The sequence below is a fragment of the Dasypus novemcinctus genome, chromosome 9 (genome assembly GCF_030445035.2).
Source record: "Dasypus novemcinctus isolate mDasNov1 chromosome 9, mDasNov1.1.hap2, whole genome shotgun sequence".
Classification (NCBI taxonomy): Eukaryota; Metazoa; Chordata; class Mammalia; order Cingulata; family Dasypodidae; genus Dasypus; species Dasypus novemcinctus.
Genome location: NC_080681.1, coordinates 46,429,915 through 46,444,652, shown reverse-complemented (window position 1 = coordinate 46,444,652; position 14,738 = coordinate 46,429,915). Strand labels below are relative to the sequence as shown.

General features: G+C 32.6%; 1 long non-coding RNA gene across 1 annotated transcript in view; it reads right to left on the bottom strand.

Annotated features, from left to right (window-relative positions):
- Window positions 1–202: 202 nt before the first annotated feature.
- The window catches only part of LOC131279734 (uncharacterized), an 89,925-nt gene continuing 75,389 nt past the window's right edge, over window positions 203–14,738 (bottom strand). Inside the window, exons 3-4 of the long non-coding RNA XR_009187175.1 lie at window positions 3,704–4,854; window positions 203–2,506 (exon numbers count right to left, since the gene is read on the bottom strand). This is a non-coding gene — a long non-coding RNA (uncharacterized lncRNA). The remainder of the gene's footprint in view (window positions 2,507–3,703; window positions 4,855–14,738) is intronic.

The window sequence follows — 14,738 nt, the reverse complement described above, 5'->3', positions numbered from 1 at the left end:
TTTGTTTGCTTTGTTTTATTTTGTTTGCGATTACCATGTATTTTTTTTATCATCAGGTAAAGCAATAATAAGCATTATTCGAATAGCAATTAGAACAATTTTAAAAGGAAAAATCTAAAGAAATACATGTTTTTACCTAGAATAAAAGTGGTTTAAATAGGTTAAGAAATTAAAAAGAAAATGGTACAACTCAAGCATCTACTTTTTTTACAGAATTATTTTATTTTTAAAGTAGCTTTAGATTACATGAATGTTACAGAAAAAATATAAGACATTCCCATATGCCCCTCTCCCTCCCCCTCCCACACTTACCCGCATCAACAACATCCCTCTTTCTTGTGGTACATTTGTTACAATTGATGAACACATATTGAAGCATTGCTGCTAACCATGGACTACAGTTTACATTACAGTTTATACTCGGTCCCACACAATTTTGTAGGTTAAGACAAAATATGCAATGACCTGCATCTGTCAATGCAATGCCATGGAGGACAATTCCAATGTCCCCAAAATACCCCACATTACAACTATTCTTCCCTCTCCATCCTTCAGAACCCCTGATGGTCAGTGCCTTTGTATCAATGATAAGAGTTCTTCCATTACTAGAATAATGCTATCTACTTTAGTCCATTGTTCATTCCCCAATCTTGAGGATTTGGGGATGGTGATGCCCACTCTGACTTCTTTTTGAGAGGGAGCTTAGATACTATGCAGCAGATGGATGGAACTATCTTGTCAAACATCTACTGTCCAAATCCATTTCATTTCTGGTGTAATTTTTCCAGTGCAAACATTACTATATAATAGCTATCCCATAGAATTGCCATAAGGCTCACGTTAGATAAAGTCAATATAGCTAGCACTGTGCTTGATGGGAGTAAACATTTGGAGGAGGATGGGGAGTGGGGAGGAGGAGGAGGGGAAAGAGGAAGAAGAAGGAAGGTGGAAAGGAAAAAAGAGGAAAAGGAGGAAGAGGAAGAAAAAGAATCCAAAATACTATTATATAACATTACCTCTTCTTTCCTCTTGAAGCTCTAAAGTGAGTATCTAAATTATCTGTGCAATTCTGGGTTCTTTATTTTTTGTGTGCTATAACTACTACTATTTATAGATGTCTCAGATGCCAAATCAGATATTCTTCATTTTAAAAATCTCATTGCATCATTCATTACATATGCCCTGTGAGATGGATACAGTTTCCACTTTAGAGATGAAGATGAGTCAGTTTTAAGGAATTTGCCTAAATTCACACAAAATTGGACAAACCTAGAGCTCAAAGTCTAATCTGTTTATGAACATCCCTTTGAAATCTTTAGATAATTTGTTTTCAGATAAATTATTTTACATTTTGCTTTTCTAATGGATAAAGCAAAAAATTTTAAAACATAGATTTGAGGTTGCGATATGTACAGCAGCAGAAAGCATAATTTTAAATTGTTATTTTTTCAGGTTACACTACATGATATTCACTTAAATTCAAAGTAGGCAATAGTCTGTAATGATTTCAACTAAAATAGGAAACAATATTGTTTTAAGTTATCTCACTTCAAATATGGAACATCTACTCTCATTAAAAAATTCTTTTTAATTCTTGCCAAGACAGATATTCTAGATTATTCCTTTGTCATTGATTCTGAAATAAAAACAAAACCAGGACAGTAATGAGCAAATGTTACTTTTATTAAGTTCACAGTGGGTATAATTTTTTTTAATCAGAAAAAATAATTTTTTATTTTCTGTAAAACTCTTTTTCCATGCCTATAAGAATATTTTTGACTGCCTAGGTTACCTGCACCGGACAGATAAAAGCAAAAAGAAATTCCAGTCTGCTTAAGAGTCAAAGCCATGAGTAAAATATTGGCTAGTGATTTTTAAAAAATTATTGGACAATTATCCTATACTTTTAAAAACTCATTTTCATTTAATTTTAGCTACTTTAAATCAATATAAAGTGTTTCCCAGCAAAAGTATAAAATTTATATTCTTCTCTTATCTTCATTGGTTTTACAACTCTCTGATAATTGGTTGGTCCCCACATTTGTAATTGGCCTTTTCTTTGAATTTTTTTCCTTTTTCATACAAACAAATGCAACTGACTGATATATATATTCTTGGTTTAGTCTAGTCTGAAACTTGAAATAACTTGGAAGCAAACAACTGACCTAATTATCTACGCAGTGGAGGTATTTAACAAACAACATATGAAGTCTGTCTTGCTTGACTACAAAATAGAAGCGCTCTGCTGTGTTCTCCTGTTCAGGTAGAAGTCATTGTAGTGACAGCATATTACATTAACTGTCCGCCTAACACTAATAGACCCTTACATCACAGACAATCCAATTTGGCGATAGGGGTTATTCAGTGTGGAAAGGAAATTAAAGCATTCAGAAGCTCTTCTTCAATTTGCATTTCTTTTCTTTAAAATAGTTAGCTTTGGGCTTCCAACAGGCTTTCTTTTGCAGGGTGTCTGAGATTTCTCCTGGGAGTCCAGGGAGAGGGGTGGCTGGGGAGAAAGAAGTGGAAGGAATATATTTACATTAAGAATAAAAAAAGAAGTAGATAAGCTCTGCTTTCAAAATTATAATATAGAAATAGATATATATCATTGACTTGAGGTGCCCCAACTGAATGACCAGAAATAAAAGTTACCTGTAGCTTTGGGCTGTTAGAATATGATAAACTATAAAGAGCTTCTGTTCAAAAATGATTTAATTCTGTTAACAGGGAGAGAAGTCAGCAGGGCATATCCTTTGGATAGTAAGGTTCCTTATATCTGAACTGCAGCTTTGGTTAAGGACTCCAAAAGGAGACTTCAGAGATTGGGAAATTGCATGTTTTGCCAGTGGAATTTGATAAGCATGGCATTTTTTGCATATCAAACATGACAGGTAGCATTCATCAGAGAATCCTAGTTGCTTATAGTTGCTGCTAAATTTTAAGTTACTTTAAAATACACAGCACTTTTTAGATTTTAATTTGGAATATATTTTAAAGTAAGTTTTAAGGGCATAGATTACAAATTGAACACTTTGAAAGCAGAAAGCAATAAAGCTTTCCTAATTTTTCTGGGACCAGAAAAATAAAAGTTATTTAAAGTAAATATTAAACCCTAACAACTGTACTCATACGTTCTGAGTATATGTCACATAAATGAAAGTTTCTTTCTCCTCAGGATAAATTTCCATATTTCTTTCTTGGAATTTAACGTTTTGAGTATCCTAAATTCCTTCGGACTAAATAAGGAATTTGAACTCAGAGCAGTCCAGCTTTATATAGTCAGTATCTATTGGCTTTTGTTTTACTTTAGATTTCTAATTTTATTAAAATCTTACATGTATTGTATAAGTGTATACATGTATATACATATATAGTTCATGATAATATACAATGCAAACCTTAATTCTATGGCAAAGAATGTTTCTTGTGGTTCAAGAAAATAAAATAAATGTTATTAAAAATAGTCAATTTGCAAACCACAATCTGACATTCTGCATAGAAAAAAATTGAGACTCTCCTCTACCAAAACATGACTTCATAAATGTGTTCTTTCGGTACAATAAAAATATTAACTTAATTTTGCACAACTAATTACATGTAATTTTTTAAAAATCAACTTCTCATACAGTTAGTTTAAATGCAAATATACTAAAAAGTCTATACTCTAAAACATTGAAATAAATAAGATATAATTATTTCATACCTACATAATCCATGGTACTGAAGAGAGATGTAGGGATGGAAGTGGGAGGGGAAAAAAATCCCCTTAAGATTGACGATCTGAAAGGAAATGCCTTTCAAGTGCATGTATGAAAAGGCAAATACAATGGTATTAAGGTTCATTTTTTAAAAGTATTTCTTATTCAAATATCTTTTAAACTTTTGCCTTCTTTTCACAAGGTGAAAAAAAATGTTACTGGACATGCATAAGACAGAATGCTGTGGTGAAATGTCCATTAGCAGACTATTTAAATTGTTACTTAAAATTGTTTGCAGGCAGCAAAGAAATATCTTCTAAAACCTCTCCTGGGCATAGAAAAAAAATCTGATTTAGGAATAATTTAGCACCACATACTATTCAACTAACACGAAACAAAGGCCTTAACATCAGAAGTTCTTTCTTCTCTAAGAATTTTTGCAATTTTATAAAATATACCCTTCTAATCAAGCCAGCCTTATTTGCCAGGCCGTTTGGGGGCATAATGGTCTAGATCATTGGAAGCTGAATACGTTCGTACTGCACTTTTCTGCTTCCAAACTTCCCTGAACCTCAGTAACGAGAGCATCCTCCTCATGAATAAAGTAAATTAATGCATGTAAAGAGTTTGTTAGTTTGCCTACGACATAATAAACACTAGAAATATTTGCTGTTTTCCTGGAGGCATTTGTCTTTACAAGTGTTAAATGCTAACATCTAATTAAGTTTGTATTTTTTAATTCCAATAATTTGTTAGTAATTGAAAGAGACTGTTTATGCTGAGTTATTTAATATATTTATTCTATAGGCCATGAAGAATATTACTTGATTATTTTTGATGATATGTGCACTATAGAAGTATGAAAGGCTCAATGGTTAAAGGTTTGGCTAATTTTGGCTCTATTCCCATTCATCTTTCTTGACCATTTTTCTGTCCTTTTTAACTTTGGAGGGAAAAAGTTGATGGCTTTTACCATCTCTCCATCTGTCCATCTATTATTTATCAGTCTGTTTTCAGGGTGCTTATTTTTGTTCTTCTGTTCTATCTGGTGCACATTGCAAATTTCAGAAAATCCAGCTTCAAGATGGAAGTTGCAGAAGACCTTGATTTGGCAGATTCAGAGGGAAAGAATTCTCAGGCACCAGGTCTTTGTTGTCTAGTGAGATAAGAAAACAAAGAAAACACACAGAGCATGAGCAAAGAGAGGTCTGAGAAACAGAAAGAAAATAAGATATTTAAGGAAGGTTGTCAAATCCCTGAGAGTAGAAGGAAAATAATGTCACCTCTGCACACTAGGCAGTTTCCCAAAGGAGATGCCCCTAATCAAATCTTTACTGATTTCAAAGTTGTCTTTGAAGAAATGTTGGTAGAGGGGTATAGTATACTATTCATTTGTAAAGACTTTTCTAATGTTTTGCATTTGGGAAATTTCATAAAGATCCTTTTTGCTTGACTAGTTTCTAAAGGAAGATATAGGTAAATTGAATTAAAAATAATTTAAAGCAATGGAATATCCTTCAAAAATAAGCTTAAATATTTTCCCTACCTATTGATTGCTATCATTTTAAAAATAGATATGCTTATTATCATCATTACTTATTACTAGTATTTTTATTATTAAATAAAGGTTGTTAGAATGAGCTTCTCCTGGACAAGAAAAATTAAATAAATTACAAGAATAGGCATCAGTACACTGCCTCCCCAAATGCTATACACAATAGAAGAAGAAAAGGGAAAATGCATCATTTTCATGAAAGAGATGTATTACATTACTTTGTATAGACTTTTGTATGTTCAGTAAAGAGTGAAAAACTTTGTATTTTTTGAATTTTTACAAAATTTAAAATTCTACACCCACTTTACTGTTTTTAAAAAAAAATGTTCTCTTCATAAGTTTGTGGCAATGCTTTCAAGGACTCTCTAAATGGCCTTGAATTGTTTGGATAAGGTGACATTGGTATATTTTAAAGGTGCATTACTATTTAAAGAAGCAAAACTAATTTCAATCTTTTAGCTATTGACTGCAAACATTCAAAATGAAAAAATATAATCTTTAAATCTTTGGCCATTAATTTTTGTAAAAAATGAATATCTAATGATGGTTATAATGATCATTGCTGATATTTGTACATCCTTTTATAATTGACAAAGATTTATATATGTATAAATACACACTTATTTAATCAGTATTTTATTCCCTTCTTCAGAATTGTTGATGACTTCAATTGCTTTCCAAAAACTGTGCCCAAACTCCTTAATTTATTTCTAGATCATGTATAAACCTCCCTCCTTCTTAGTCTCATTTCTTGCTATGGCTTCCAATGTGCCCTCTGCAATAGCCACCCCATAATTCCGCCCTACTCTAAACCACATCTCTACTGCACATGCTATTGCAGCGCTCTTTGTCTGAACTTAACTTACCTTTTCCCTTCATCCTGAAATGGTCATTCTTCATCTACGTTTCCTGAAATCCTCCTAATTTCTTAAGACCCATCCCCGTGCACATAATTAGAAGTTCTCATACTCCCTATCTCTCTCTTGGGTCTCCACTACATTAATTTACAGTTTATTTCATTTTTTAGTTAGTTGTCTTCTACATTCAGCTCATCCTGATAAATACATCAGAATTTTGTCTAAAATTTATTTGTATATTTCATTATATTTTCATCCTTACAGTTATAATTTCAAAATAAATGCAGTTATCATTCAACACTCTCCTTAATGTAAAGACTAACTGAGATGAGTGCTTTCATCCTGTATGTTTAAATAAAATTATGTTTCAAACAACTTTCTGACCAAATTTATAGTCCCATGTACATATAAGAGAAACAATATTGAGTTCTCACTATTGTAAGCCAGAAACTGTGCTGTTTTGTAAACAATGCCTAATTTATTTTTGACAAAACTGTATGTGTTAGTTACTACTATAATGAATGAACAAATCCAGGGTAACTGAGATGTATGAAGATGAGATAAGTGGACTGAGGTTACAGCTAATTTAAATGCCAGAGGTAAGATTCAACTGCAGAACTTGGGAGTTAGGTAAAGAAGTTAGAGTGAAACTGCAAAGGGTGTGAGGGGGAGAGAGGAGGAAGAAAGGGAGATTGGAAAAAAATTGGAACAGGCAGACCTAACCAGGGTAAAAAGAAGGTGGTGAACTTTTGAACCCTGCTAGTATACAAAGCATGCAATAACACACACACAATTCTAAAGCTAATACAATCACAGTACTCAGAGTAAATAATGTCTAATCCCACCAAAATGTAGTTCAAATAAGAACTTCGTTTCACTGGTATTAGAGCATTATTTTTTCAGTTGTTTCTAACTCGTTTAAATATTAGTATCATCAGTATTGCTCTGGGCTAAAGATAAGGTCCAAATCTTTAATCTTGCAATGAGAAACACCTAGCAATGAACCAAGAACATAATATTGTTTAATATGCGTTTTTAAATTATAATGGCATTTTCCACTTCTCTTTCTCAAATGTAAATTGTGTTTAATTATTTAATTTTAATTAAATAATTTTAGTGTGATATAAACATTGAATAAAATAATTCCTTAAAGGTTAAAAAATACTTTTTTACACCCTTTTACTTCATAGTGCACAGCTGAGAGAAGAGAAAAACAAAGTCACTGCCCTGACCTTCTAATAGATTTTGGTCTTTCTAGCTTAAGTTGTTTATTAGTTGAATTTTTATGATTTTTAATCTTTAATACTGTTCAAACTTGGCAACTTGTGCCAAAATGTAAGAATCGTTTTCAGAAAACAGTGGATTAAAGAACATCTATTGTTCATCCTCTTGTCTTTGTACAAAATATTACCAAGATGGGAAAAATAAGTAAATATGATGATGAAAAATGTGTATACCTAATCAAAAGGGTAACCCAAGCTAATGCAGCTAACGTTTACCAATTGCTTATTACTTACCAGCACTTGCTGTGGATCAAATTCCTTCTTCCTGTAATCTTAGAGGTTGATTCTGTTATTACTTTCCCACTTCACAAATTAGAATAAAAGAGGCAAAGAGAAGTCATTTGTCCAAATGACACAGTAGCAATTGTCAGAACTACCAGCCTTAGACAAAGGCCACACAACTCAACATCGCTGTCCTCTGTGGAATATAATTCTTTGTTATTTAAACAAATAAAAATTACATGCCCTATTCAATGTTCTTGGTTTACTGCTTAAATTATTTAAAAATCATAAACAATAATAAATTAAACTATGAAACTGTTATAAAGTAAATTGAAGGAATTCTCTATAATAAAGGGCATTTGTTTTTGTCCTGTAATCTGGCCATACAATGTCAGATTTACATTTATCTACAGAATTTACTTGAAAGCACAATATATTACAAAATTAAAGATAGCCATTTAGAGGTAAAACATGCCAGGTATTAGTAAGTTATGGAAGAAGATATTATACTTTGTGTAGAGCAAAATATTAAAATTTCATGCATTAGTATCCCTATATCACATTAATTTGGAATTATATTTAAGGATATTGAGGAATCAAATTTGAAGAATCGTATGCAAAATATTAATTCTTTGGGATCAATACTGTAAATTAACTGCAGACTTCAAGCCAGTTGAAAGCAATTTATGAAAGCATTTAAGATATATTTCGGGAAAGGATATAGCTGCTTTAATACACACACTCTCTCTCACACACACACCCGTAATATTTCATTTTATGTTATATACAGCATTTATGATTTAAATAAATGTACAAATACTTTGTGTGAGTATATTAAATAAATATTATGGACATATTTTAAACATATAATAAAGGCATATAATATAAAATATATATTAACAGTTCATTTGGTTTACTTGTAATTTGCTTTATTTTCCTATGTGTGTGATATGCACATACATATAAATACACACACAGGAAAGTGTCATAATTCAAACAAGTCTATGTATGATGCCTGTAATTAGTAGAGTTTTATGACTTGTAATATTTTTTTGGAAATTACAATAAACTTTTGGCCCAGTTTGGTGTCTTTACTGGAAATATTTGTTAGCTCCAAATTTCAGAGGAAATTTTAAAAATAGAATGCATTTGGGGTTATTTTTAGTTTGGTGGGAAAGGAAAAAGATTTCATCCTTAACACTGCAAATTTAATCCTTGTAGGATTAATTTGGTAACCCCTTTGTCACTGTTTTAGTTGACAGAATTAACTTCACTTTGTTCATCTAACACTCAGACATTATAAAACATTACAGCTTCTTTTGACTTCTACCTAACTTCTTTACTTCAGAGACATTCTGAATTCCAAAGATTAGTTTATGCCCTAGGAGAAGATTTTGATTTTCACTTCTACTAAGTAAACACTGTACACACTTTTGTCACATTGAAAAGTAAAATAAACACAGTAAAAAAATAAAAGGAAAGAGTTTTTATTGGGAAATGATCACAGATGGCATAAACTTAAAAAAATAAAATAAAAAAACTTTATTAAGTACATAACCTCACTCTTATATCCCAGTACCAAGCACAGAGTCTCACTTGCATAAATACAAATAAATATTTATTGAATAATTATAATTTATGTGAATGTTAATATCATTCAAACCTATATGACCAGAAAAATCTGTAGCACAGTCGTCACTTTTGCTTTTAGTGCAACCCTAAATATGGTTCAGGAAAAAAACGTAAAATTTTAGAAGTGAAGCAAGTACATCAGGTTTCTTAATAAGCTTGCCATTTTAAAACTTCTAAAATAATTGATAAATCAATTAAGAACAGTGTTAAATGTTTCAAGAAGTTCAGATCCTTGGCAGCTGTTTAAACCAAATATTTCCCAGGAAAAAAAATCAAAGTAAATCACTGTCCATGAACCATAAATCATAATTCTAAGAAAATATTCCATTAACATGTTTTTATCTCTTTTCTTAAACCTATATAATGTTATTCACTAGTACTGTAATATATACGATATTTTCTTAGGAAATGCCAAATGTCAATTCTGCATCTCCCTAACTTGTCATTTTATTATTTTCTATAATAAAAATTAATTACATATTTAAATAAATATAATCCTTTAGAGTCAAATTTCTGCAACTGTAAGACATCTATGAACATATGTCTGTATTTGTGCATGTCCCACTGCTTTATAGGACACTCTTTTCTTATGGCAAAAGACAGGAAAACCAAGAGTAATTATCTAGGTTTCATGTTGAGTCTTTGACTTAATCCAAAGATCATGTACTATTGACAAAAATAAAGGGGAACTGATGTTTGGAGTAAGGGAAAATTAATATATTTAAATATAATTCAATTTGCATTTATATCAGAAGTTATTCACCTATTTTTTGTCTGTTTGAAAATATTCTTCACATATCTTAGAATAAATTATAATATTTTCCATACAAGTACCCCATATTTAAAATTTGCGCATTTTATATGTTGCAGTTGGGACCCAGATTCCAACTATATATCTGCATCTTACATTTCTAACCTCAAGACCACATGTGACTATCACAATAATATGGCGCTAATTAATGAATGAGCTCATAGTTCTTCTTTCTATAGACAGTAGCAGCTAGATTTGCTTCAGATCACCTTTTCCTATACTATTTTTTAAAATAATATCATCTTATGTTCTTTCTCATACTGCCTTAAAAATTTTAGTACAATAACTCTTTTTTTAAAGATTTATTTATTTATTTTTAATTTCTCTCCCCTTCTTCCCTCCCCCATTGTCGGCTCTCTGTGTCCATTTGCTGTGTGTTCTTCTGTGTCCACTTGCATTCTTGTCGGTGGCACTGGGAATATATGTCTCTTTTTGTTGTGTCATCTTGCTGCTTCAGCTCTCTGCATGGGCAGAGCTACATGTGTCATCTTGCTGCATCAGCTCTCTGTGTGTGCAGGCTGCACATTTTTTTGCATGGGTTGGCTCTCCTTGTAGGGTGCACTCCTTGCACGTGGGGCTCTCCTATGAGGGGGACACCTCTGCGTGGCATGGCACTCCTTGCACGCATCAGCACCATGCATGGGCCAGCTCACCACACAGGTCAGGAGGCCCTGGGTTTGAACCCTGGACCTCCTATATGGTAGGCGGACACTCTATCAGTTGAGCCAAATCCACTTCCCTAATAACTCTTAAATAACACTTTTTATGTGACTACACAATACAATACAAAACTAAACATAATACTAATTTGCTCAGTGTTATGATTATAAACTGTATGCTACTTCCTCCAGGAAGAGCAAAATCATAGAAGTTTTCTGGCAATTTATTTAAAAATTCCCAGCACACTACAGTAACAGCATATTGCCTTTGACCTGTGGTGGGTGATTTATATTTTCAATTGAAGTAGATACCCAATCAGCATACAGAAAGAACATCACAAGAACATCACTTTTCAAAAGAAACAGTGAATTGAGATGATTTCTTTAGTCACATTTCTGCAACCATCAAGCATTTATGAACCGAAATATCTGTATTTGTGCCTGTCCCTTTATTCAACAAGATGTTATTTTCTTATTGCAAAGACATGAAAATCAGGACTGACTATCAGGTTTTCATGTTGAGTCTTTGAATTAATCCAGACATTAGATTTGTCTTATCTTACCTTATTAATATATTTAACAATCAATTTTTTCCCACGTATGTCATTACCTTTCAGAAGTTGTTAAGGTCATTTTCTAAAGTATTTTGTGCTGATAAGTGTAAAAATCTTAGAGAAAATAACATTGCATGCATATTTACCTCTTTGGGTATCTGAATATTTTTCATAACTTTTGAGAATGAATCTATAAAGTAAGGATCATTTAAAAACTTAGCACTTATAATGAATGCTCAGGAGGATTTTCATTGCCATGCTTTAGAGTAATCATTTGTGCGGACTGGAGTTTGTAAAATGTTAACACAAATCAGAGGGAACGAAGTATGAATAAAATGCTACAGTGACTGCAATAAAGAACAACAAATAAAATTCGGAAAAGTTGAAGGACTCCACAAACTAAGTGTTGTTAGTAATATTACTAAGCTAGCATGTGTTTATCTTGCTCTTTTGTGATTGTTTTAGCCTATGTCTGATATAAACTTAAGCAAATAGATGCTTGTCTCTGAGGCTATAGCTGTCTCTGCAGAAATTTGACTTTTCCAGAGCAAGCATTTCCAAACCATTTACCTGACCTTTCGTATGTACGATAAACTGACAGTTTCCGGGCAGTATTCATGCTACCTCCACACTTCAATAAACCTTTCTGAAATGTGATTTTATAATGTACTCTATGACTTTACTAAATAAAATGTTAGTTTTGACTTTATCCTGTTATAGAGATCCTCACCTTTTTGTGTCATGTTTTCTCAAAGGTAGTCTTTTTTTTCCATTAAAACGTGTTTCCAAAGTTTCAAGTTAACTCCTTGAAAACATGTTATTATTAAAATCCATTACTCTTAATAACTAGTAGTATTTTACTAACTTCAATGATGGATGGATGCAAGTCAACTAAGTCACTATTTATACTTTCTGTGTCTGGCACAGGGCAAGTTCTCTAAATATATTAAGTATTCATAGTCTTAGGATGCCAATAAGAGCAGCCTGTGGAATATATTGTGGATATAAAGAGCATTCAAAATAATTTACAGTGACTAACTATCTTTCCATTACTGATTTGTTTATAGTATCTATCTCCTTAAAAGTAATTTAGGTATACACACACACACACACACGCAAACATACATGTATTATACACAGGCAAGATGTTTCAAAATATGTATTTTTTGAGACAGCTCGTCTAACAAAAAACTAAAATAATTGAAGTTCATGAATCAGGAAGCAAAGCAATTTGCTAAAGATGTGACTAATATAGATACTTTAAGTGAACACCAAAATTAGCTCTGAGCTTCTTGATAGTCATGCACAAAGGAGTTCTATATGATATATAATTCTGATTATCAGAAAGAAAGCTTCTAGTTTTTTAAGAAAGTCAGTTTTGAAAGGGAGTTTACCCTAAACTATAAATGTGATTTAGTTCACACAATACAGAAGGTATTTGAAATTATTATTAACAATATTTTGAATCACTTAGGTTATTCCTATTATCACTTCAAAGTTCATTATATATTAAGTACAATATATATACCTCCCAATCCAACATGTGAACATTTTCTTTTTCAATAAAAATAAAGAAGAGAAGCACAAAAGATGCAGGATTTAATTTAATAATAAATTAAAGGATATGCATTTATTTAAACGCATAGTCTATCCCACATGATTTTTAAAAGCATTGGACAGATCCATAGTCACATATCTTAATTTTTGATATCTCTGATTAACTTGTCTATATGTCACCCTAATTACCCAAGACTGATCATTGGCATTCAAAAGGTAGCAGAATGCACCTGTCACTCTGAACACCACTGCTGACCTTCACCATGAATTAACTGAAAAATCCATGTCAGGCAGCTAATTGAATGAAACCGCAGCCTTGTAAGTGGTAATGGTTATGATTAGTGTGTAACACACCAGGTAACAGTAATGATGTAATATGGATCTCAAAAGATCTCAAATTGAAGTCTAAGAAATTATATTCTAATGAAAGGGAGAATAAATGAGAATAAGAAAACTTTAAATGGACAGACAAATCTCCCTTGTTCCTACCTCCAAAAGAGAAATATTGAATTGGATTTGAAAGGTTGGTAGGTGTTATGCTGCACCCTTGTACTTGATAGCTCATTAAGGTAGATAGACCTGTCAGCACTCTTTTCATTTCGGTCTGAGGACTTATTCTTCATTTGCAGCAGGGAGTAAGAAGTCGAATTGGAATTGCTGACTGCTGTCTTTCTTAGGAGCCAGTGAATTGTGTTTCAATGAGAAGCACGCTGAGCATGGCCTGTGTATATGAAGTAGCTTACCAGTACTTTTTTGTTGCATGTTTCCAGAGCCATTACAGTAATGAGATTAGTGATGCACAAGCAGATCATGCTTTCTTTAGACATAACACTGTGTAGACAAGTGACAAATATGAAGTGAACAGCCAGAAAATGTCGTTTGGTGAGAAAACATGATATGTGGGTGTTCTGGCTAAGCACACACTGTGTGCAGGAAAGAAGAGCTTTTGTAGGCTAGCTGAATCCTGCTGGGCTCTCAGCCCTAGTGCTCTCAGATAAAAAAGAAAGCTTGCACTCTGTGAAATTTTCTCCTGCCTCCAGAGCCTATCCCATGCTTTTTAGGATATGACATCTTGTAAATATCTGCAGAAGGACTTGTTGAATCGCCATGTGAGAAAAATTAAGCCTTTCATAGCCATACCAACCCAGTGACTGACTTACCAAGAAGCAAAAATTGAACATGTGTCCAGAAATGCATAAGAAGTCCTCAGAATGTGCTGTCAGTCTAGGATACTCTTTATGTGGTTGGTATTTCTGTGATTCCGCTGTATCCTATGGGGCGTAAGTGGGTTGCATTTCTGTTATTCCTTTCTGCAGATTCATATATTTACTGTGTAAATGATACTTGAAGTTAATGGGGACTAGAAAACTGCTTAATGGAACTCAAGAGCAGATCTGAGAAATGGCATTGGTCTACCAATAGAGCTATTAGAATGGTCACAGATTTGCATCGCAGATGCTACATTAACCTTGCAAGAGCACCAACTAATTCCATAAAGCCTGGCGTGTTTATACTGTATCCTGTCAGTAGGTTTGCAAGCTGTCTGCAATAAAGCCAAAGTCATGTATGGGACTATTAGGGGAGTAGCATATGTCTCCTATGTGTAACCAGCGTGAAAGGTAGATGGAATGTTCTTTTTCTTCGGTAGATACAAAAGTTAGGCTAAGAAATGTGTTTTCAGTTGATGAACACGGGAATTCAAATTCCTGAATTAGAGGATTAAGAATATGTATAACAAGGAACATCATGATTAAGGAAAATAACCATGAGGTCAATGGTAATCTCATCAACTCACAATGCCAACTGTGTCTTTGCTTTCCAGAATATTGTTTTCAAAATGCAAGTTTGAATTGATATGAAATGTTTTGAATTTAATAGTTGGCAGTCAACTCAAGCTAGAGATTTTTCTA